The sequence below is a fragment of the Nylanderia fulva genome, unplaced genomic scaffold (assembly GCF_048542155.1).
Source record: "Nylanderia fulva isolate GAGA-0341 unplaced genomic scaffold, ASM4854215v1 Scaffold263, whole genome shotgun sequence".
Lineage (NCBI taxonomy): Eukaryota > Metazoa > Arthropoda > Insecta > Hymenoptera > Formicidae > Nylanderia > Nylanderia fulva.
The window spans coordinates 93,702-120,803 of NW_028190329.1; the positions used below are offsets into that span (position 1 = coordinate 93,702).

General features: G+C 40.2%; 1 long non-coding RNA gene across 6 annotated transcripts; it reads right to left on the minus strand.

Annotated features, from left to right (window-relative positions):
• Positions 1–208: 208 nt before the first annotated feature.
• Positions 209–3,830, minus strand: LOC146722855 (uncharacterized). Of its 6 annotated transcripts, none has more exons than XR_014924900.1 (8): positions 3,562–3,828; positions 3,292–3,448; positions 2,977–3,104; positions 2,462–2,575; positions 1,874–2,020; positions 933–1,575; positions 662–815; positions 209–583 (listed from the first exon to the last, which is right to left on the minus strand). It is a non-coding gene; the product is annotated as an uncharacterized LOC146722855 (long non-coding RNA). The 6 variants fall into 6 exon arrangements; XR_014924899.1 differs by having other exon boundaries at positions 933–1,086; positions 1,435–2,020; positions 3,562–3,827; XR_014924901.1 differs by having other exon boundaries at positions 933–1,086; positions 3,562–3,823.
• Positions 3,831–27,102: the final 23,272 nt, after the last annotated feature.

The window sequence follows — 27,102 nt, forward strand, 5'->3', positions numbered from 1 at the left end:
ACATAGTGATTTAATTAATTAATTAGCAAACAGTAGTGTATATTCATTGCTCAATTAAATTGGGTTGAATTGTTAGAACTAAATAAACAGTGTACACAATATTAATCAACTAAGTGTTATTACATAGTGTCTTACCTAATTAATTAGCAAATAGTTAAAATATAGATACTATTTAATTAAATTGGGTTGAATTGACAAAGAAAATTCATTGAAATTACTTATATCTAATTGATCTTGACAGTTGTTACAATTTACACAAGTTTTGGGATAACTATTAATTAATAATCTATTAATATAGACTAATTAAGACGATATATAACTCTACGAATTAAATAAATAGTGAAAACAATATTAAATGACCAAGTGTTAATATATAGTGTCTCTACTCAATTAATTAACAAATAATAACATATATATATCATTTAATAAGTTAGACTGAATTGAAAAAATCCGCTGAAACTATTGATATATAAATGAGTAAATTAGTTAAGGTTTTTAGTGCTCCTTTTATATCAGACACTGTCACTGTATGGCGAACTGTTTGTATCTTCTCGCTATGTGATGAATGGACTGCTTCTTCTATCTGCAATAAATGAGAATGAATTTAGTATTAGTTCTGGTTCCTATTGCTAAATCAAATTACAGAATTTAAAACACATACGTTGAGCAGTATATGCTGGTTATTGGTGTCAATACTTTAGAAAAACATATTGTTACACGTATTTCTATATGTAGTATGTGCACTGCTATTGAAATAAGATCTTAGTGCCCCTTTTATATGGATGCTTTCACTATGATTTGATTGCTTCTTTTACCTGGAATAAATAAGTAGGAATCCAGTATTAGTTTAGTGCCTGTCGCTAAATCAACTGCTGAAGTTGAACATATATATATCATGTAACTCGCAATGGTTGTGAACTCTTCATACTTACACATTTAAATGTGTCTATCGTAGTCGATTGATTCCTGACTTAAAACTACCATGAGAAGGTAGTTTATGAAATAACTGAAGAAGATCTTTTATTCCTAGGGTATTAGAGTTATCGATGGGCGGCTACTTTGTATAATTTATCCTCCTCACGAATCCTGTGAAATAGGCAAAATTCTTTATAGGAATTGTACTTGATACATAAAACTGTTTATATTCTGATGACTGTTTATACTTTTAAGATAAGAATATAGTGAATATAAGTGATTTGAATAAGTATTACATTATAGACTATAGTTCTATAGACATAGATGCGTTCTCATATATATGTATACTCTGAATAAATGATCTACAACATTTAGATTATTTAGTAAGTAACTTAGTTCTTAATGCAACAAGATAAGTGAAGTTTTTTCTTTCTGGAGCAAATGATTTATAATATCTAGATTATTTAGCAAATGTCATTCGATAAGTTGTGATAATGCAATAAAAAATCATTATCCTACCAGACTTTTTGATAAGACTATTTATATTCTAACAATTTGAATATAATGTAGATATTTGCATAAGTACTACATAGTGATTGGTTAGCAGTTGTTTTTTACACAAACTGTGATTGCAACATAATATTCCTTCCTTATATTTTCCTGAAAATATCAATTGATTAACTAATATTTGATTTTTAAAATTATACAAACTTTTAGTTGGTTAGTATTAATTAATAAACTGATAAAAGGTAGTTAATTAACTACATTTTAAATATTGAATATCCTTTGTAAATTGATAATATTTTTGAAACTTTGATATATTAAGAACTGAGTATGCCGCTACTAAGTTAGCTAAACTCTTATAATAGTGTGTAAACTGAAATCCAGTTAGTGATGATAATCATAACTGTCTTATAACAGTATGATAGTTAAAATGTGCAAAAATATATGGTGATACATGACTGCGTGAATCTGTCATCCCTTTGACGCTGTAATCTGGTCCCATCAACTTGGACTCCTGCGAAAGCACTACGACATGTGAGCCCTTTGGAAGCTGTTGGTGATCCATGTGAAGCAATTCTCCATCACCACCCTGATGCTCTTTCTACAAAAGATAAGTGATTTATACATGTGATATATGTGGTTGTTTAAAGTTTATATATATGGGCACACAGAGTTATCTAAAGATAACTCTATAGACCTATAATGACCATGTAACTGACTTATTGATTAGAAATATTTACCATATGTATGTAGTGAAAGGAAATATGTGTCGAGAAAAGCACATAAACAAACAGTAAAAGACGTTCTATCATAAATAATAATAATATAGACTTAAATCGTGAATTTATTAACTAGTGTGTAAAGTTCTATAACATTAATATCGTATAAGTGAGATAATTACTATTTGTGCGTATGAACAAAAGAAATACGCGTTTAGTAAAGAAACATTACATATGTTTTCATAAATTATTATAATTAAAACGCTAATGTGGGACAAATTGATTATTTTATAAACAATTACTGATAGACATAAAGCTCTTACATTATTGGTACATGCGGAGTATTAACGGTGTGATACTTCCTTATATCTGTACCTCAGTGCCTTAATTCTGTGATGCTTTTGAGTCAGTTGCTGGTATTCCGTGCACTGTCGCCTCTGGGCATGTGTATGGAAATATGCAAATAATAGGCACATGACATTTTATTAATAATAATAATTTTATATATTGTGTTACGTAACTATATATTATATATAATATTGACAGTTATTAGTTATTTCTACAATAACATTGACTAGTAACATCCAAAGTTTATAATTTTCCTAATTAAACTTCATAAGACGATAAGTGGAACGATTATTTTTTTCGTGTGCAGAGAATTAAAGTAAATTGTGCTAGTGATAAACAGATCTTATATAACAGCATAAATTATTACGCCCATAAATACTAACACTGAGTATTATAAACCTTAAACACTTTAATTATCATTAATAATAATCTAAAGTAATTCTTCCCGAAGTAATAGATCCATTATGTGTAATGATTTCAAAATACTTACACCGCTAAACATATTGAACTTGGATAAAAAACATTTTCTTCGCAGCTATGACTGCGTCTTGTGCTTTATCCTGTGATAATTCTTGATATTTGGTGATCTTATTAGCACTGTTAGACTTTTGTGTGCGCCTGAAACATACAAATATAATAATAAATGACTTCTTTTAATAATAAAATCATACATAGTAAAGCTGCGTAACTGTATGTGACACTAACAGTCACAAGCTGTCCCAGCGATAACCAGTTATAATAATTAACTGGTTTATAGTGAGTTATAATACTTTTAACTAAACTTTATATTGTCTAGTGTATATACCTGGCTTATATGAGAGCTTATAATCGTACCATCAATGATTGACTCCGTCGTTTGTAGTGTGATAGTGCGTGGTGTCCTCTTTGAGGTTATACGCGCTGTCCTCATGCTACGTGGATAGGATATTTTCCCTGTCATTGCATTGCTGGCATGCAATTGACTTTGTGGAAATACATATGATCAATTAATATGAGACACTTAAAGATACTAACTTTTACAATACTTATAAATGTTAATATATTTCATAAATTCATTAATTGTTGTTGAACTCACAGTATGCAGTGATGTTAATGTAATCAGGATTGACCTGATTTGGTTTAGCATGCATATGTGAACATTTTGAACTTTTGCTATCATTGTTGCTATTACTGACAATTAAAGTGACATTGCCTTGCATTGCACCTGTTGTGTGCTGCTGAGACAATTCGTAATTGCCTAGATGTTCATTCTTGGGGTTGTTGCATCGCCGAGGTGACACTTCGTAATATTGAGGTTATAAACTCTTTCCTAGTGTGTTTTCCTCTCTCGGGAATAATAAACGTGACAAACGGACATCGACGCGCCATCTGTTGAATCGCGAGTGCACTCCGTATCCAAAGTTACTGAACAGTCATGAACCATGATATAGATGTGTAACTCAATGTGCCTTACATATTTTTGTCCAAAGTTACTGGATCTGGGGAAAACTTATTGAATTGGACAATTTCATGTTTTCCTCATTATTTAAGTGATTCTACGTATTAAAACACTGTTTTATAATATAATTGAACTAATTTTGTTTAAATAATCATATTTTATGTATATTTTGCAAAATGATAAACACTCTTTTTCTTGATCTTTTGAACAAACTATTAATTAATCAAACTAAAGTAATTATAATAAAAATAAAATCTCGACGGCAATCGGAGCCTGTGCGGATGACATGCACAAAATTAATAAATTAAAATGAGATCTCAAGTCAAACTCATTTATTAAATTCTAAACGTTTCGACCCACTTCGGGTCTTCTTCAGTAGTTGCAAAATACAAAGAAACAAAAAAATAAAATAAAAGATAATCGGTACAATCAGAAAATTATAAAACTCGTATACATACAATCCGCAAATAAATTAAATATCATTCTCCTCCCTATTCGAACCGTCCGGCCGTCGGAGTGTCTCCCTAACGGTGACCATCGTCAGGAAGGAAGCAGAGCAGTGACTCCCTTACCAACACTAATCAACATAGTATAAATTAAACGCGTAAGATCCCCAAGAATTATAAATTAAAAACCGGGAAGAACACTCACCCCGACAGCAAAAACAGAGAGAAGACGACGCTACACGTGACACATCACTCTAACGACTGTGCGGTATTCTACCTCGACACAGTCGATACATATATACGCAAAAAAAAACAAATATAAAAATAAAATATGAAAATAAAAATAAAAACAACCAATACTTATCGGCACTCATGTCAAAGGTCTAACGAAAAAATCCGGTTATGTATAATCACAAAGCTAGATTTTGGTAAATTTTTCAATTAACAGATCAAAATTCTCGTTTAATTTGTCGGTGTCGCTATGTAAATTTAAACTATTCTTCTGACGCTTTATGTGGATCATTTCGGATATCAAACGTTTACCTAAAAAAGGCTCCTCATCCAAGATTTTTACATCCTCCCAATTAAATTCATGGTTCAATAATCTATGTTCCGATATGACTGATAATTGTGACGCGTTTCTTTTTATGTTGCTGCAATGTTCTTTCATCCTAGTTTTCAACAATCTACCCGTCTGCCCTACATACGACGCATCACAATCCATACAATCAATTTTATAAACTACATTGTTATGGAGTTCCCTTGGTAACTTATCCTTGTGTACTTTGATGAATTTACGGAGACTGTTAATTGCTGTATAGGATGGAATGACATCCAAATCACGTGTAATGTCCTCGATTCTCTTTGATACATTATTAATATACGGAATATTAAAGTACGAAACTTTTTTCTGCGTTGGAATCTTGTCATTGCATATATTTGTTCTATTGTTATGCAACTTATTATTGTACCGGAAGAACAACTTTTTTAACCGCGCTTGTAATGTTTGAAATATCAATTTGAGAGGATAATTATTAGACAAAAGAACTCCAATCATAGACTCAAAATTATCTTTATGGAATTTCGGATGAGATAGCCAAAAAACTCTATCTATGAGGCTGATAATGGTGCCTTTTTTATGGCAGAGAGGATGCTGCGACTCAAAATTTAAATATCTACCTGAATACGTCGGCTTATGAAATAAATCAAACTCAATGCTTCCATCATTTATAATAATAGTGACGTCTAAAAAATTCAATCGGTTGTCAACCCCCTCCTCCATGGTGAACTGCAATCTAGGATGGAAAGAATTGAAAGTGTTTAAAACAATTTTAAGCATGGAGGGAGGGGCCGCCAACGCGATATCGTCAACATATCTAAAATAAAATGGAAATGACATTGCAATCGCAGCAATCGCTCTATACTCCAAATCTTGCAACGTGATATCCGCAATGATCGGTGAGAGGGGGGAGCCCATAGGCGTGCCAAAGGTCTGTTGATAACATACATTATTAAACATAAAATAAGTCGAATTCATAATAAAACGAATTGCCAATAAAAATTCATCCCGTGGAATAATACACTCTTTTTCAATATACCCCCATCTGTTAATTAAACTATCGATAGCCATATCCAATGGTACGTTGGTGAACAATGATGTAACATCTAGTGTGAACTAACAAAATGTGTGATTTGCTGGCTGACCGGGATACTTATACTGTTGTTAAAAAAGATCCGACTAGGAACCTAATTAATCAATTACACGGGATTTTAAATAGATGGAAAGTGAAGAATTACATTTCTTCAACAACATATAAATCCCTGAACTGCACGGACGGGGTTTTACCGAGAGCGTATGGTCTGCCGAAGGTGCATAAACCGAATTGCCCTTTACGTGTCATCGTGTCATCTAGGAATACACCTCTTTATTACTTGGCAAAATTTTTACATAAGATAATATATAAGGCAATTCCGAAACCTGATTCGGCTATTTCTGATAGTTTCCAATTAGTGAACAAATTAAATGGTTTATGTGTGGATAGGGATGTGAAGTTAGTTTCACTAGATGTTACATCATTGTTCACCAACGTACCATTGGATATGGCTATCGATAGTTTAATTAACAGATGGGGGTATATTGAAAAAGAGTGTATTATTCCACGGGATGAATTTTTATTGGCAATTCGTTTTATTATGAATTCGACTTATTTTATGTTTAATAATGTATGTTATCAACAGACCTTTGGCACGCCTATGGGCTCCCCCCTCTCACCGATCATTGCGGATATCACGTTGCAAGATTTGGAGTATAGAGCGATTGCTGCGATTGCAATGTCATTTCCATTTTATTTTAGATATGTTGACGATATCGCGTTGGCGGCCCCTCCCTCCATGCTTAAAATTGTTTTAAACACTTTCAATTCTTTCCATCCTAGATTGCAGTTCACCATGGAGGAGGGGGTTGACAACCGATTGAATTTTTTAGACGTCACTATTATTATAAATGATGGAAGCATTGAGTTTGATTTATTTCATAAGCCGACGTATTCAGGTAGATATTTAAATTTTGAGTCGCAGCATCCTCTCTGCCATAAAAAAGGCACCATTATCAGCCTCATAGATAGAGTTTTTTGGCTATCTCATCCGAAATTCCATAAAGATAATTTTGAGTCTATGATTGGAGTTCTTTTGTCTAATAATTATCCTCTCAAATTGATATTTCAAACATTACAAGCGCGGTTAAAAAAGTTGTTCTTCCGGTACAATAATAAGTTGCATAACAATAGAACAAATATATGCAATGACAAGATTCCAACGCAGAAAAAAGTTTCGTACTTTAATATTCCGTATATTAATAATGTATCAAAGAGAATCGAGGACATTACACGTGATTTGGATGTCATTCCATCCTATACAGCAATTAACAGTCTCCGTAAATTCATCAAAGTACACAAGGATAAGTTACCAAGGGAACTCCATAACAATGTAGTTTATAAAATTGATTGTATGGATTGTGATGCGTCGTATGTAGGGCAGACGGGTAGATTGTTGAAAACTAGGATGAAAGAACATCGCAGCAACATAAAAAGAAACGCGTCACAATTATCAGTCATATCGGAACATAGATTATTGAACCATGAATTTAATTGGGAGGATGTAAAAATCTTGGATGAGGAGCCTTTTTTAGGTAAACGTTTGATATCCGAAATGATCCACATAAAGCGTCAGAAGAATAGTTTAAATTTACATAGCGACACCGACAAATTAAACGAGAATTTTGATCTGTTAATTGAAAAATTTACCAAAATCTAGCTTTGTGATTATACATAACCGGATTTTTTCGTTAGACCTTTGACATGAGTGCCGATAAGTATTGGTTGTTTTTATTTTTATTTTCATATTTTATTTTTATATTTGTTTTTTTTGCGTATATATGTATCGACTGTGTCGAGGTAGAATACCGCACAGTCGTTAGAGTGATGTGTCACGTGTAGCATCGTCTTCTCTCTGTTTTTGCTGTCGGGGTGAGTGTTCTTCCCGGTTTTTAATTTATAATTCTTGGGGATCTTACGCGTTTAATTTATACTATGTTGATTAGTGTTGGTAAGGGAGTCACTGCTCTGCTTCCTTCCTGACGATGGTCACCGTTAGGGAGACACTCCGACGGCCGGACGGTTCGAATAGGGAGGAGAATGATATTTAATTTATTTGCGGATTGTATGTATACGAGTTTTATAATTTTCTGATTGTACCGATTATCTTTTATTTTATTTTTTTGTTTCTTTGTATTTTGCAGCTACTGAAGAAGACCCGAAGTGGGTCGAAACGTTTAGAATTTAATAAATGAGTTTGACTTGAGATCTCATTTTAATTTATTAATTTTGTGCATGTCATCCGCACAGGCTCCGATTGCCGTCGAGATTTTATTTTTATTGTAACACAATAATTTGAGCCGAGATTAACAGTTTGTTTTATATTAAAGTAATTATACGTAATTAAGTTTTATATTGAAATAATATATGTGAAGTGATAAACAATTTACTGTACAATCACGAACTATAATATAGAAGGGTAACTCTGTACCTTATCTGTATTCCCAAAAATTACTAAATCTAGGGGAAATGAGTAGGTTGGACAATTTTTGAGTTTTCTTTAATTCTACTGTATAATAAGATGAAAAAACACTGTTTACTTATATAATTGGATAAATATTGATGTATTAATTATTTTTTATGTTTTATATTGAACTTTTGATATGATAAGTGATAATTAAACATATAAAATATTAATTGATTATGTATGGTGACTTGATCTGGTCTCCACTAAACTTGGTCTAAGTTATAATCAATGAACTTTTATTAATCTTTTATGGCAAATCTATTATTTGCAATGTATGAAATGTTATGTTGATGCAACACAGGAACGTTATGTTTTGATGAATTGTGCTCATATAATTAATGTATGTGAACTAATTAAAGCCTACAGGCGTGTTTTCATGAACATTGCGGCATCTCCTCTTCAATAAATTTGAAGATTGGATGATAGCTGCTGAATTAACACGCTTCTAATGACTATAATTTATATTAAATAATTCAATATCTAGATTGTGATTTTGCTCGGTTCCCTGTGCTATTTTAATAACATTTGTGGAGCCTTTGCTTATTATCTATCACTACTAGTACACTTTATTATACTCTATTATTATTTACAAAATTGTAAAATGGAGTCAGTTGAAGATATTTTGACGCGATTACATAAGGCTCGCCTCACACCCACGATGTTACTGGGGTGTGCGATTAACTTCATAGATAAGTTGCGCAATAGTTTAGTACATGAAGATGAACTCAATAACTTGGAAGCATGCATCCGAATTATTTATGATCAGGGCTATAAGATGTTTTGTGCCCGATCATATTTATTGGGTAAGGTCTCAAGATATGAAACTCTACTTAATGCTGCTGATAGAGTTGTACGGATAAACTCTCCATTAGACACTGCAGATATAGAGCTGAGCTCGCGCAGGTTAGGTTAAATAACTCCTCGTCAGGTTTGTGTGACACGCTTACAATGAATCGTACTTTGGTCGAGTCCATGGAATCCCAGCTTGCTGATCTTGATAAAATGATAAAGTTGGACAAAACGGAAGATACTCTCATTAATGTAGGCTACTCGATCAACAATAAAAAAGCTGAAATTGCTAGACTAAGCGAGGAGTTTCGCAACATCTCGTGCACAATGAGTGATGTTGCGAATACAGATATGCTGGACGGATCACATTTATGCAGACCTGGCAATTCTTTGGATCATGATTATGAGGGAAGGACACCCTCTAAAAAATACAACTCTTATAACAATATGGCAGACAATACGGAAAAAGAAATGATCTTACCGTCGCAGGAGGTGATCGGAGCCTCCAGCGATCGGCATGGCGGAGTTGTCGTCCCCGGCTCCGCCCTGTCGTCATCAAACGAGGGGCTGACCTGTTCGTTGCCGTCGGGCGAGCAGGCCAATATGGCTACCGCGGAAATAGAAAAACCTGATGATGGGGTTGTGCATGGGCAAATGGAGATCGTAATGGCGGATGCCGATGCTCTGTGCGATCAATTTATAGGTCAAGATCCGGTGAATGATCCTCTCGAAATCGATAGAGTTGGATCCAATACTCCTTCGGTTGAGTTTGTGAAGGACTGTACTCCTATTGAAAGCTCAACATCAAAGCGTAAAACTAATGAGTCGCCTAAAAATGATGTGGTGACTGTAAATAGTAGGAAAAACAAAATGCGAGTACTTTACAGCTCTGATGATCAGGATGCTGCTGACATAGTAACGGAGGATGTTGAGCCCACTGCCGGCCCGAGTGGAGTGGTTGACTGGGCTGCCGCTCTGGAAAAAAAGGGCTTTACGCAGGATTAAAGAAAGCAAACAAATTAAAGTCAAAAGGCGCAGTAGGAGAATCGCTGCTGCTGGCAACGAAGATTTACGGATCGAATCTAGTCCAGTAGTCATTTCTGATGAGGATGACTCGTGCACTGATGCAGCAGATCCCTTGTTAGCTCAGGATTCGTCTAAAAAATCAACTAAGCACAAAAAAAAGAAAAATTCCCCATCCACTAAATTGAGGTTAGAAAAAAGGAAGAGCGATGAGTCTGATTTTGATGATTTGGCAGTAACGTGCGATTCGGACGTCTCGGTTAGGATCGGAATTGAAGAGTTGATGCAAATGAACAATTGTGAAGTTGCATCTTATGGGCTGTCCTTGATCAATATTACGGAAAAACTTCGAACCAATAGCAAGAACATCTCCGGCCAATACAGTGGTTGCTGGAGGCGGTATATACAACAGTTGGAAGACGTTGTTCGTGCATATAGCCGGAAAACTCAGGCCAAGGGTGATGTAACCCACTTGCGGAGACGTAATCAGGAGCTCACAGACAAAATCAATGAGATCCAAAAACGTGAGGAAGCTACACAGGCTAAATTAAATAATCTCCAGAACACAATGTAAGCGATGCAGGAGGAGATACGATTCCTCAAGAAAAAACGTAACGAAGTTCGTGAAATTAAAAAGAAAAAATTAACTAGGCCTAATGTACCTACCTTTGAGCGGGAGGACACGGAGTCCTCCATTGTGCAGTCTCCTGTTAGCTGTGTTCCAAGAGACTCCAAGAGACTCTGAAGTTGCGAGTGGTGCTGCGGATTGGACGGCGGAATCAGCTGGATCGGCATCGAGTCCTCCGCCGCCGCCTGTGAATTTGGAAAATGCAACTTACATTGCGTCTAGGGTATTTCGCAACACAAGTTCTGACAAAGTTGCCGTTGTCAGGGATGTTTTTCGACCACCTTTGAAAAGCTCACAGAATAAGGGAATAAAAATAATTGAAAATAAACAGATTGTTCCCCCTAGGAAGACACCCAATAAGATTGCCTCCCTGAAATTGGCATCTTTAACAGGAAGAGGGGAAGACTTTCCTTCTCTCCCCTCACCTTCTGTTTCGCGTCGGAACTCGAGGAGTTCTCATGATGTTGCGTTTGATGATAGACGCAATGGCAGAGATAGATCTGCTGCTAAACCCAAGGTTGGTCGGCGTAAGGTGGCCGTTGTGACAATCACCAGCAAGACTGGTACGGAGGCCTCGTATGCCGACATTTTGCGTAAGGCTAGGCAAAATGTCTCTCTGGAAAACCTGGGCATACGCGAGACAAGGATTCGCCCGGCCTTTAATGGCGGGTATAAAATAGAGGTTCCTGGCGAGAAAGGCCCTGAACTCGCGGGTAAATTAAAAGACCAACTGGAGATTATCCTACAAGGCGATGCAAGAGTAGGCAATCCAGTTGCTCGTGGTGAGCTGAAGATCACTGGACTCGCTCCCTCAACATCTACCGAGGAAATAAGGGAGCAACTGACACAGATTGGCGGCATATCTCCGATGGCATTCAGTATCAGCGATATCAGGAGAATGCGCGATGGCATGGGGATCACATGGGTCCAGTGTCCCCTTAATGCGGCGGTCACTATCGCTGAGGCTGGCCGCTTGCGCATTGGCTGGACGACTGTAAGGATAGAGTTCCTCAAAAAGCGTCCAGTTCAGTGTTTTAAGTGTTGGCGGTTTGGACATGTTCGAACCAATTGTACAGCCCCTGAGGATAGATTCGGTCACTGTTTTAGATGTGGCAACGGTGAGCACAAAGCTAAGGACTGCTTTGCTGCTCCGCACTGTGTTGTTTGCTCATCTGCGGGAAAAGTTGGTAGCCATCGCATGGGTTCATACGCTTGTCTTGTAAACAACGGTTATGAGACTGTCAGACGTGTGGATCGTGTGCAGTCTGATCGGTCTCATTGGCATGGCAACTAGGATTTTGCAATGCAATCTAAATAGGTCCTGGCGGGCATATGATCTGCTGCGCCAGCAGTGCATTGAGCTGAATATTAACCTAGTGGCTATCTCGGAGCCTCCTGGTGGAGTTAATACACTGACGGATTGGTTTTTTTAGCAAAGATGCATTGGCTGCTGTAATGCTGTTTCCTGATACTGGCGTTAGAAGCAGATTGTTTGTAGCCCTTGAAAATATTGTTGTGGAATATAATGACTTTTATATTGTGTCCTGCTATATATCACCCAATAGCTCGAGAGATGTCTTCGAGGATTTCATTGATAATCTGGATGATACCATCAAACGATTCCGTTATAAAAAAGTTCTTGTTTGTGGTGACTTTAATGCTAGGTCGCATCTTTGGGGATCTAAAACTACAGATACAAGAGGTACTCTGGTCAGTCTTATGGCATCATCGAACGGTTTGTTCTTGGTTAATGTAGGTGATTCGCCGACTTGCATTCGTCCACAGGGTGAATCAGTTGTGGATCTTACATGGGCCTCGCATAGTATGTTTAAAGATATAGATGATTGGCGAGTAATAAGTGATATGGAGACCTAATCTGATCATATGTATATCGCTTTTACTTACCTGAATAAGATCCATAATGGGTCAGTATCTAGAACTGCGTCTCCTGCTGGCTGGAATTTTAAAAAAATAGACAAGCCATTTTTCACTGAGTGCATGGAATGGTATTGTAGTTTTAACACAACATCTGTTTTAATGGAGGACTCAGTTGATGCCTTTGTTGAGTGGATTGGTCAAGCTGTTTCTGATGCTTGCGATGTATCTACACCGCGTTTGAAAAGATCTAAAAAGAAGAGCTGCTACTGGTGGACGGATGAAATCAACAACCTTCGAAGAGTTACAATTAATGATAGGCGTGTTCTCACCAGAGCAAGGAAGAAAAAGAATGATGACTTTATTAAAAATGCCGCTGATAAATATAAGCTATCTAAAAAAAATCTTCGAGAAGCTATTAATAGATCCAAAAATTTGGCGTGGAAAGAGCTAATTGGTACCCTCAACTTAAATCCATGGGGGTTACCGTATAAAATGGTCTTGAATAAATTGCGTAGATCTGGTAGCAAACTAATTTCATCCATTTCTGGCTCTGAGTTGGTGGATCTTCTTAGGACTTTGTTCCCAGTAAACAAACTCACTTTTAATTATTCTGCTCCGGATGTTAGATGGAGTGAGGAATATGACATAACTCCTGGTGAGGTCCATGGCTACTTGAAAAAGAGACTAGCGCGTAATGTTGCTCCGGGTCCGGACGGCATAAAGTCCACGGCCCTTAGAGCTGTTCCATGGTCTTTTGTGCGTATTTTGGCGGCTTGCTATACTCGGTGTATGAGAATGGGTGTTTTTCTATTGAAATGGAAAACTGCAAACCTTGTACTCATTCCTAAAGGCGTCATGACTCCGAATGCATCTATCAAGGCTAGACCAATTTGTCTCCTTGATGAATTAGGAAAAATACTTGAGCGAATCATCGCTGATAGGATCCAGTGCTGGTTGGGGGAAAATCCTGATTATGATTTGTCTTCTCAGCAGTATGGATTTAGGCGTAACAAGTCTACCGTTGACGCGCTTATGGATTTCAAGACGTTTACTACATCTGCATTGAAGGAGGGCAGTGTGGCGATTGCAGTCAGCTTGGACATCAAAAATGCATTTAACTCGGTTCCCTGGGGAGTTATTAGAAGTGCATTGGTTGAGCGCGAAATTCCGGTTTATCTATATAAAATTGTTGATAGCTACTTAAGTAATAGATGCATTGCTTACCAGGATGCAAATGGCTGTCTATGTAAGAGAGAAGTGTGCTCTGGAGTGCCGCAGGGGTCTGTTTTGGGTCCTCTTTTGTGGAATCTGGCCTTTGACAATGTGTTACGTCTTAATATGGAACCAGGTTGTCGTGTCATATGTTACGCTGATGACACTTTAATTATATCTTCTGCTGCGACCATTCCTGAAGCAACTCTTAAGATGGATATACAATTGGCCAGAATTCTTCGTTACATCCGATTTATACAGCTTGACGTTGCGGAGGAAAAGACCGAGGCAGTACTCTTCTCTAGAAAATCGCGTGACAGGTCAGTGATTACATGTGGAAGTTCTGAGATCGAAACAAAATCCTCCATGAAATATCTCGGAGTCATGGTGGACAGTAGGTGGACTTTTAGAGAACATTTTCAATATGTCGAACAGAAAACATCTAAGGTTGTGAGATCGCTGTCAAGGTTAATGCCAAATCTAAGGGGACCGGTGTCCAGAAAGAGGCACCTATATGCAGGCGTGATTACATCTATAGTCATGTATGCGGCCCCAGTTTGGGCTGATAGATATGTAGTCGCGCCATATAAGGAGGTTCGGCTGTTACGGGCCCTGCAACGCAGAACAGCTATACGCGTTATATCGGGTTACCGCACAATATCTTTTGATGCGGCGTGCTTGATTGCCGGTATGCCTCCGTGGCCCTTGGTCGCATCTTGTCGAAAAAGGGTCTATCATCGCGTTTCGGAGATGAGAGATGACATGGATTGGCAACTACATTACGTTGCAGAAATTAAACAAGAAGAAGAAGTGTTAATGATGCGGCAATGGGAAATAGCGGCTGGACGTCATGGAGCGCTGGGAGAACTAACCAGGATGGCCTTGAGACCGGTTCTAGATCAATGGTGCAAGAGGAAGTTTGGATACGTGAATTTTCATCTCACGCAGATATTGTCGGGACATGGCTGTTTTGGCCATTATCTTTATAGGATGCAGAAACGATGGTCACCGATGTGTCAGCAGTGTGTCAGACCTGATAATACGAGTAAGCATACATTGATCTTCTGTAGTGAGTGGATTATAGGACGTCAAAGACTGGTGAGTGCTTTAGACATTGACAGTGACTCATTAAGCTTAATGAACATTATTAAAGAAATAGTTGTGTCAGAGGACAAGTGGACTGCCTTTAGTGTTTTTGCTCACACTATTATGAGTGGTAAGGAGGAGGAAGAGAGGAGTTTGCGGGCTGCTCTCCCCTCACCCACCTCTGATTAGTGGAGGCTGACATGCTCCTTCTGAGTGTGCTAGCCAATATTGTATTTGTCGAACACTCGGTTCAATTAATCGCGATAACCCACATTGAAGATCGGCAGGTATTGTAGATGGGGCATCTGCATACCATTGCACGCTGCCTTTAATGTGGGCTGGATGGATCTGTATCGCACGTGGCACAGATCTCATCCAAATAGTTGGTCCATGTTAGCTTAAACTCAGTGCGTTTATAAACGCTCCTTGGGGACTGCCTGGAAGTAATGCGATAGCGGTTCCCAGGTAGTCTCCTTAAAGGTTAGGTCGCCACACGACGGGTTTAGTGGGTCGGGTTAGGATCTTCTGTCCTCGCCCATCTCCACATAACGAAGCCTCTCCCCCGAGGTGGAGTATGTGTTAAGCACATTCCCGTCGAAAAAGCCAGTCCAGAGGATATCTCCCCCAGCCTGACCTCCACCGCCCCCGGCCCTGGGGGGTCGACCTCCATCGCCTCGGTGGTCTCCATCTGCGTCCCCTGGTCTCGCCACCTTTTGGCGAGATCAGAGGGCGTCTGCGTCCTCCGGCTCCGGACTTCTTTTCCGGAGGCGGAGGGCGTTTGCGTCTCCTCGTCTCGGGTTTCCCGAGCAAGGCAGTCCTGGAGTTTTCTCTCCAGGGCCGCGTTGTCTCGCTCCGAGATCTCCAGCCTCTCCTCCATGAGGTCCATGCATTTCTGCATTCTCATGAGGCAGGCTCTCCATTCCGCCAGTCTCCCGCAACTGATCTTCGTTGCTTTTCCCTCTTCTGTGCTATCCTGCACTGCCACCATCTGCTCGATGGTATCAGAGCTATCCCTCCTACTTCGGTTCAGCAGGCAAGACAGCATACCTCCTGTTTCTTTCCCTCCGTACGGCCTGTGCGAGTCCCCAGACCCCAGGGGGTCAAGGGATCCACACGAAGCCGCCATAGACCCTTTATCCTCCATCGTCTCCATCGCCTGCCCGTCGTACGTTGACGACGGGGCGGAGGCCGGGACGATACTTCCCCTCCCCGCCGGGCCCTGGGGCATCCGATTCCCCTGGGCCGGTAAGTTTCTTCCTTTGGGTCCTTCCTTTCATGTTTGTTTTTTGGTTTTTTTACTTGGTGGCCTTCCAAGGGTGGTGGGTCGAAACCCTGAGGCCCCACCAGGCCTTTTGTACCTCTACAAGAGGTACAGACCGCTCTTGGCACCCCTCGCAAGGCTATTCCCTTGCGAAGGGTGAGCCCCCCCACCACGACAAGGTGGCGGTCCACGGGAGGGATGTGCTGGTTTACCTAGACGACATTGTGATCGCCAGTTGCACGTTTGCGGATCACCTCCAACATTTGCGCGAGGTTTTCCGTCGCTTAAGGGCTGCCAAACTGCGCCTTAACACCGAAAAGTGCCACTTTAGCCGGAGCAGCCTGAAGTACCTGGGGCACATCATCGACTGCCGGGGCATCCATACCGACCCGGGCAAGGTCAGCGCCATCACGGGATGGCCCGCCTCCACCACGCTCCGGCGAGTCCGCCAGTTTTTGGGGATGGCCTCGTGGTACCGCAGGTTCATCCCCGAGTTCTCTGCCGTGGCCGCACCTCTCACGAGTCTCACGAAAAAGAACGCACGGTGGGTCTGGGGAGAACCGGAAGAACAAGCCTTCCGACGACTTAAAGAGGCCCTGACTACCGCACCGGTGCTCGCCTGTCCTGACTTCAGCCGCCCCTTCCACTTGCAGACGGACGCCAGCGCCTACGGACTAGGGGCCGTCCTCACACAAGAATTTGAGGAAGGAGAACGCGTCATCGCCTACGCTAGCCGAACACTCAACCCCGCCGAGCGCAATTATAGCGCCACCGAGTTGGAATGTTTAGCCGTAGTTGGGGGATCAGGAGGATGCAAGACTACATGGAAGGGTATCGGTTTACCGTGATCACGGACCATCAGGCGTTGAAGTGGCTGCAGCAGCTCGAGGCCCCCACCGGCCGACTAGGTCGCTGGGTATTCAAGTTGCAACAGTTCGACTTCGACATCAAGTACCGTCGGGGGACACAGAATCAAGTGGCCGATGCGCTCTCACGGGAACCACAGCTCAACGCTATCATCAACCGATCAACGTGTTTCTGGTACAACCGGATACGAGCCCAGGTGGAAACGGAACCAGAGACCACTCTAGATTATGAGATTCGGGATGGACAGCTATATCGCCACGTGCTACACGATCTTGACTTCCGACACACTCCTCCGGAGGAACAGTGGAAAAGATGCGTGCCGCGCGACCAACGACCCGAAGTCCTGCAGCGGCTACACAACGAGCCCACAACAGGACACCTGGGGATATCCAAGACCATCGCCCGGGCCGCCCAGCTGTATTATTGGCTCGGCATGTTCCGGGAAATCGATCGGTACGTACGCCGATGCCCGAACTGCCAGGCGTACAAGGTGTCGCAGCAACGGCTGGCTGGCCTCCTCCACGCTACCCCCGTCACGGCACCATGGCAGCAGGTTGCCGTATATCTGGTGGAGCCCCTACCGAGATCCCGACGAGGCCACACCTGGCTCCTTACGGCCTAGGACCGCTTCAGCAAGTGGCTGGAGCTCATCCCCCTCCGCAAGGCAACGGCGCGACAGTTGGCCGAGGGAATCACCAGGCGAGTCATCTACCGGCACGGGTGCCCCGATCAGATCCACTCCGACAATGGGACGCAATTCACGTCCCGAGAGTTCAAGCAACTATTGGCGGGGTTCGGGGTTGAACATCGCACCTCTCCGGTGTATGCGCCCCACTGTAACCCACTGTAGAGCGAGCTAACCGGACCATCAAGACCATGCTCGCCCAGTACGCCGGAGAACATCACCAGGATTGGAACGGCCACCTAGACGCGCTGCAGTTTGCCATAAATACCGCACGCCACGAAGCCACGGGGTACACACCGGCATACCTAAACCATGGGAGGGAGCTAGCACGGCCTCACGTAGCGGACCGACGCGAACCGGATCAGCAAGAACCAGGACAACGCAGCCAGCAACTGAAAGAAGCCTTCGAGCTCGTCCGTGTCCACCTGGCCCGTGCCTTCCAGAAACAAGAGAGGCACTACAATCTTCGGCGCCGTGCATGGCGACCGCAACCGGGGGATCAAGTCTGGAAACGAGAACGACATCTCTTCCGGAAGAGCAAGGCGTTCAACGCGAAACTCGCCCCAAAATTCAGCGGACCAATGGAGGTCCGTCGCCTCATCTCACCGGTCATCGTAGACCTCCGGGATGCACACGGCAAGTTGCACGACACGTACACATCCAAGACTTAAAGCCTGCCGGAGCAAGGGAGGCAATCGCCCCAGACAACGAACACGACGTGGAGAGTGACGACGAACAGTTTTTCGAGGAGCCATAAACCCTAAGATAAGTATATTGAATAGACTCTAGCTATCGTTATCCTAGACAAAACCGCCGAAAAATCCTAACGCAAAAACTTGTTTACCACATTCTAGCGCGCCCCCACCCTGCCAACCGGAGTATATAGGGCAGCACGAGCCACACGATCGGCCTAGTCCACGATGAGTTTCCAGTGGAAACAATCCAAGAGTTGTTCGGCGACGTCTCCTCGTCCTCCGACGACAGCGGCGGGAGGTGGAAGCGGCAACCAGCGCCCGCACCACCGACATCAGCACGGGTCGCACACGTGCCCCGACCCGGGCCGAGCATCCAGCGCTCCGACGTGGAGACAAGGCGGCGGGCGATCATCCTCGCTTCCCCGCCTCCCCCGCGAAAGACGAGACACGGGCCAGGGGTCTTAATGGCGCTGCAACGCCAGGCTCGGGCAAGCGCACCACGCCGCCCGCCCGCAAGGACTGGACAGCAACGGGGGCCCAACGCCTCAAACCCCGCAGCCATCGAGCCCCGGACCTGGAGCCTGGCCGCCACCACCAGCCAAGCAGCAACCGGCCGACCAGCCGGCCCGCCTGCACCCGGACTGACGACCAACCACCGCGCACGTCCGTCACCGCCGCGTCCGCCGAACACCGCCGTGACGCCGCCAGTACAGGTGACGCTGGGGGACGGCACCGTGGTGGAGGTCCCCTTCTACGCCGACACGATCAGCCGGAAGTACCGGCTACGTACGGCGACGAGGAAGTGGGTCATCCGATTCGATCAACGAGGTCGACCACGGGCCGTCCACCCCCTCGTAAAAAGGGGGGTAATGTGACGACCCATTAGGAGGCGTCACTAATTGCGCCGGGCCTGACAGCTGCCCGACGCGCCAAACCGACCATCCGCCAGGCACGTGATCCATCCCCTCCGGAGGGATGCCCGCCGCACGCGAGGAAACGCGTGGGGGGAACAGCACCGGTATATAAGCCGGCTCGTCCGGAGAGCCGGCACCAGTCCTGTCCCAGATCCTAACCCTAGCACCAGGCCTCTGGGTGTCCCTGAGGCTTCCCAGACCAGATCCTACGACAGTCGACGGAGACGGGAGTACCCGCTTCGCTGCCTGGGAGTTCCCGACGTTCGACGTTCCTGTGTACGACCGACGGAGGTGGGTTTAACCCCTTCGCTGCCTGTGAGTGCCCGGCATTCGGTCTCCTGTGTCCGGCCGACGGAGGTGAGTTTGACCCGTCCGCTGCCTGGGGGTATCTGTCGTTCGGCTCTCCCGCAGCGCACCGCGCCGCCGCCCGCGGCTTCGCGACCGAGGGGTTGTTCGTCCGTCCGCGCGTTAGTAATAAGTCCGTGTGAATAACAGTGTGCCCGTCTTCTAGGTTAAGTATGTACATAGTGTAAATAGTAATTGAATAAACCATTTGTAACGTTAATACCGTGTACGCAAGTTTGGCCTTCCGCTCCCGAAACCTGGTTCCGGCGAGCCGTCCGAGGAGAACCGAAATCCGCACCGTTACAAGTTTTTCAGCAGACTTGTTATTCCCACATTTCTGTTGCGATCAATCTCCACACCATCAAGCTCATAGCGAATTTCGTCAAATATGAATGCGACGCAATTATTTCCCAGCGTCACATTAGATCCTTCAACTGGATGATTTATCCGCAGTTCTCCCTCGATGTAGAGGAAACTCTCATACGGCAACGTATATAAATTCTGTTGTTGTATGGGTATTTTTATCTCGTCGCTGTGTTTAAATGTTGTGTTGGCAAACGGGTTGTATGTGTGAGTCTCAATCTTGACGATGCGATCGTCAAAGACTGGCTCTTCCTTGATGTTGAGAATTTCAGTCATTGTTCAGATGGCACGCACCGCAAATCCCAAAGATTGTAAAAACGCAACGTTTGACGAGATGAGTCTCTTCTTCGCGGTTGATTTGATATTAGCGTATGATGTTGCTGCTAGCCTGATTGTGTTCTTCGTGTTTTTATTCAACACGAGCATCCCGTCGCACGAGGTGTTGCTGCATATTCAGAATTGAAGGCGTCGGTCGTCGAGCGATTCAATCGCACGCTAAAGAACGACATGTGGAAGATGTTTACGCTGAATGGCACTTACAAGTGGGTCGACATGCTGCCACGCCTCGTATCAGATTACAACGGACGCAAGCATTGAACGATTGGTATGCGACGCGTCGACGTTACCCCCGCGATCGCCGAAAGACTTTTAGCTACCGTGTACAATCATGTAAAAATCACAGGCCCGGCAAACTTCAAAGTAGATGATCAAGTACGCGTCAGCAAGTACAAACAACTTTTTTAAAAAGGGATACACACTAAATTGGACAACCGAGGTGTTTAAGATTGTTAAAGTGCAGCATACTAATCCCGTAACATATCTACTCGAGGATTATCGCAAGACATCTATCGCTGGAGCGTTTTACGAGCACGAGCTGCATCACGCAAATTTTCCGGATGTGTACCTCGTGGAGAAAATACTGCGCAGGAGGGGTGACGAGGTTTACGTGAAATGGCTGGGATTCGACAGTTCGCACCACTCTTGGATACATAAAAACAATGTTATTTAATGTATTTTATTCAATCATTTTATTTTATAACAATAAATATATATTGTATACCATATACATATAAAATATATAACAAAAATATATATATAACAAAAAATATATATATTTAAAGTGTAAGACAGGCAATAAGAGCCAATCGCGGAAGACAGTGCGTATCCTAACGAAACTAAATTTTTTCGTTAGAATTAAATATCTGTGCACAAGGCACTAAATTTTACTTGATCACGGCCAAGATTTTAAGATATGAAAAAATATATATAATTCTCATTAATACATCCTTACAAAATAATAAATATAAATATAAATATAAATATAAATATAATAAATATAATAAATATAATAAATATAATAAATATAATAAATGTAATAAATATAATAAATATAATAAATATAATAATTATAATAAACTAGCTTTTCGGACCGCGCTTCGCGCGGTCCTCATATAGCCTATATTAAATCCGTTTTAACACAAAAAATTAATTCTTTTTTTGTATTACCGCGAACTACTTCCATATTTGTTGTCCGACTTTCACGAAATTTATATCAAAATAAATGTTTAAATTTTTTTTGGATGACTACTATGTTATCTATTTCTTTCTCCCAGATATTTTATTTTACACCGCGTTTTGCATATATTTAAATATTTATTATATATTTTTATTTTTATTTTCTTGTTTATTTTAATTTCCACACAATTTCATATTTTTTAAATATAAAACATTATTTTAGTTAATATATACAGGTACTTTAAATATTTTTTTTATTTTTTAATTATTATATCCTTTTTTACATTTTACTCAATTTTTTTTATTTCTAATGTACCCACCGCTAACCCGCTATTATTAGCTCTCATACAATGTCATAATTCTTCAATTTACAAAATTTCCCTGTATATTACATTTTTTGTAAAACATTTTTTACTTTAATCACAAACACGTACACACATTTTTTAAAAATTACTTCTTGGTGTGACCAAGTCAATAAATGCGTATGCACATGCGGGTACGTAGATACGTGGGTGAGTGCGTGGGTGGATAAATAAAGTGATAAAAATTTGTTAAAATCATATAGTAGCCATCCCGGACAAAATTTGAGTACAAATTTCGAAAAAGTCCGTGAATAAATGTTTGAATGCGTGGGTGGATGCATGGGTGGGATAAAACTTAAAAGAACCACACAGCAGCTTTCTCAGAAAAATTTGCAACATTTTTGTACCAATTTCGTAAAAATTGGTCCATAAATGCGCATGCGCGTGGGTGAATGCGTGGGTGGAGGTGTAACACTTGAAAAAACCGCATCGTCTCCATCTCCAAAAAATTTGCAACAATTTGGTACCGATTAAAAAAAAATCGGTTCATAAGTATGCGATTGCGCGGGTGGGTGCGTGGGTGGAGGCGTAAACTTAAAAAACCCACACACCAGTTTCCTCAGAAAAATTTGCAACATTTTGGTACTAATTTCGTGAAAATTGGTCCATAAATGCGCATGCGTGTGGGTGGATGCGTGGGTGGATGCGTGGGTGGAGGTGTTACACTTAAAAAAACCGCATCGTCGCTATCTCCAAAAAAATTTTGCAACATTTTGATACCATGTGTTCAGAAATATTGCAAAAAAATTTTTTTTTGCAAAAACATACCCTCCTCTGAGGAAAAAAAATAAAAATAAAAAAATTAAAAAAAAAACCCCACAGCAGCCACCCCCGAAAAATTTGCAACATTTTGGTACCAATCTCGAGACAATCGGTCCACAAATGCGGAAGTAGTTCGGGTACAGACAGACAGACAGACAGACGGACGGTGCTTATATATATAGATATAATAAATATAATAAAAATAAATTAATATAAATTGTCGCTCGTGTATTGAAAACAAAGTGATAAATATAAGGCCAACTTATCGAGCTGAATATTCGAGATGTTCAGTCAACTACCATTTATTACATGTATAAATTATAAAACTACAGTCATTATATTATATTAAATATAATAAATATAATAAATATAATAAATATAATAAATGTAATAAATATATAATTTATTTACAACGATATTCAATAATGTTCCCATGGCAAGGTGTCGGTCAAATCAGGTACGACATACCGCTTGTCGTCGTAGGGACTTAAAGCAATTGTTGTCTCGCTGATGGTATACTAGGGATGTGCCGGATAATAAAATTACCGGATACCGGATATCGGATATCCGGTAATAATATGAAACCGGATACCGGATATCCGGTATTATAAATATCCGGCCGGATACCGGATATTTACCGGATATCCGGTACTAATAAGTAATAATTTCTAACAGTGAAAATATTTATTTAAACACGTGTGAACCAGACTTAATATTTATTATACCATATATCATGTGTTTAGAGTAAATTTAAAATGCCAGTATAATGTATTTACTATTTATAGTATTTATTCGACATTACTCACAAATCACAATCATAATCATAATCAAAATTTAATATTAATAAATTTTTCATGATGAATAATAACATGTCAGCGTTTTCTGGTGACAATCTATTTCGATTATCGGAATAATAAACCAATTTTCCTGCACTGAAAAGTCTTTCTGAATGCACGGAGGATGGTGGAGCGCTTAAGTATTTCAAAACTAAAGTTTTGAGATTAGGGTATTCTAAAATATGAGTCTTCCACCATGTTAAGGGATCCTCATCTCTCGGTGACAGAGGTAGCATCAGGTATTTTGATAACTCTGCATTATAAACTGCAGCTTTCTTTTTGCTTCTGTCACTGGGTTGTCTTGTAAAAGTTGTTTGACTTGATGAATCCTCAAAACTGCTATTATCGGTATCCGATTTTGAATTGTTCACTATGTCATCAAAGCACTTCCAGATGTCGTCATGTGTTTCACTGATTATGTCTTGCTTTTGAAGAGGGCCGACATTACGTTTCGGTGTTTTGTTTTCATCATTTTCGGTGATTGTATTATTTATTTCGAGTAATTCATTAATGATCCAATCTTTGGCTTTATTTTCGTCTGACAAAAACTTAGTTTTAAATCTAATCTTGGATCTAAAAGAGTAGCCAGTACAAAACATTTCCGATCTTTGATGTTGAGTCCTATATGACGATAAAAAATAAAATAATTTATTTTAAAGAAAAAATTAATAACATTGTAAATTTATTGAACAATGGACATTATAACAATACCTATAGAATTAAAAAATCGTTCTTCTATTGCTTTCTTGAGCTCTTCCTTCAACATTACTATTCCAGCATCTTTTTGTCGTTTTGAAAGATATGAATGTAAAGTAACAACTGCTGGACTAATATATCCAATTGTCTCGCAATCAGAACTTAATATTTTAGTAATTTCTTCAAATGGTTGGAAAACACGTATAACGTTTTCTACCATATTCCATTGAATGGCTGTAAGGGTTGGTATATCTCTTTCTGCAGCATATGCAATTACTGCTTGTCGTTGTTCATAAATACTAGACAACATATAAAATGTAGAATTCCATCGTGTGGTAACTAACATATTGAATTAATTTATGAATTGGTAACTTCAAATTTTCCTGAATGCTATTGAGTTTCGAACAAGCGAGTGCAGAATGGCTAAAATGTCCAACAATTTTCCGACATTTTCCCAAAATTTCAACAAATTTTTGATTTTTAAAAATGCAATCATGGATCACGAGTTGTAAAGTATGAATAATACATCCTACATTTTCTCCTATCATACCTGTAAGATATATGACATAATTAATAATATTTAATGTCGACAATTTAAAATCAAGAATATATTATTTACTAATAAAATATATTCTTCAATGTAAATTTATTTAAACGTAAATACCAGTTCCAACAATCATATTAGCAGCATTGTCCCTTAAAATTAAATGAATTTGATTAGAATTGATATGCCATTTTTCCATTATATCATTTAATATCTGACCGATATTGACGCCTACTTTTCATGGTAATATATTATTACTAAATTTAGATAATATACACTTTACGTATGTTCACTTTGAACTGGCACCTTGAATAACATATCAGTTACTTTTCGTGATAATTTATTATTAGATCGTTTAAATTTTTGAGTACCTTCTTTTGAACATGGCCTGACCTTTTCATTTTTATGATTTTTTTAGGATATCACTTACTTTTTAAAGTATATATTTTATTTAATCATATATGTAAATGTTTGTATAATTGTAATAACTTTTAACGTCACATTGCACATTTATTTTAATTGCAACAGAATGAATTTATATTCTTGTATGAATATTGAAAATAAAGAATAGGCCCCTCCATCGCCCATTCTCGTGAGAACGCAACCATATATTTTTCTTCGTCTCTCCGATTTTAACACGACATACATATTTCTGTCTGATAATTTTTTTCTTGATGATACTTTTTGAAATGTCATGAAGCCTAGGTCAAATTAGAAACTTATTGCACTCGTTTTAATGCAGCTTACAGCAGCTTTTATAAAGCGCCAAAGCAGCCGATATTTTATTTTGGCGCTTACGGCAACTTTTATACAGCGCTAGAACAGTTGATGTTTTAATGTAGCGTTTACGGCAGCCTTTATACAGCGCCATTATTTAATCTGTTCTAAGAACAATATTTATGCCCCTTGTGCTCCTTTGGGCCATTTTTTCTTGAACACTTCCATATCATTAGAGTAATACCATTCCGATTTTGTGTCAGCTCTCAACATACACGTGTAGTGACCACGATTCATTTCTTCACCTTCGTGAAATATAGCGCTTATTAGCTTGTACTTTTTTTTATTAATCGTGATATTACTCGTCGGCACAGCGGTCATTCGATTGTTGATAATTTTTTTAGAAGCACCGTTTAGAAAAGTATATAAATTGAGCTGTATTACTACGACGGATAAAGTTGATTCGATTACGGTTTTCTTTTTCAACACGGTGCCCTTACATTCGTTACAATTGCCGTTTATCGTTTCCCATTTAGAAAATGGACTAAGAGTGACACCTTTTTTCCTTTTTAATGTCGAATGTATAGGTAATATTAACAAACTACTGCTTTCCAGCTTAGTTACATTGTAATTACATTTGACATTCGAGCAACATATTACGTGCTTTAATTCGAATTTTAATACATCATTGATGTCGGAATACGTCGACATTAGAGCCGTAAAAAATTCCGAAACATCTTGTTGTGTTCGTTCTTCGAAGCGTTTTCCGACAGATCTTCTAACCGCTTGAATGTTGCAATATTTACGTTCACCATACGCGCAGATAGCATCAGTCAATGCATTCGATGCTTTATTTTTCAGTATTTGTTGCCTAATACGTACGCAATGAAACGCACATTGTAATATTACATTAGCGTAACACGAAACAGCATCGTTATTGCAAAGGCCATATATTTTCCACGTAATTATACTTTCTGGTTCCTCACAATCATAATTCTGCATATCATCAATGATATTAGGGATATCCTGTGGCGATTACATCGTCACATACTGTAACGGCGTGGCCGTTACTAACGCCTCGCGGGCCGATCACCCGCCCGCCACTTGAGGCTATGGCGCCTAAGGCGCCCCCTAATAATGTATCAAAGAGAATCGAGGACATTACACGTGATTTGGATGTCATTCCATCCTATACAGCAATTAACAGTCTCCGTAAATTCATCAAAGTACACAAGGATAAGTTACCAAGGGAACTCCATAACAATGTAGTTTATAAAATTGATTGTATGGATTGTGATGCGTCGTATGTAGGGCAGACGGGTAGATTGTTGAAAACTAGGATGAAAGAACATCGCAGCAACATAAAAAGAAACGCGTCACAATTATCAGTCATATCGGAACATAGATTATTGAACCATGAATTTAATTAGGAGGA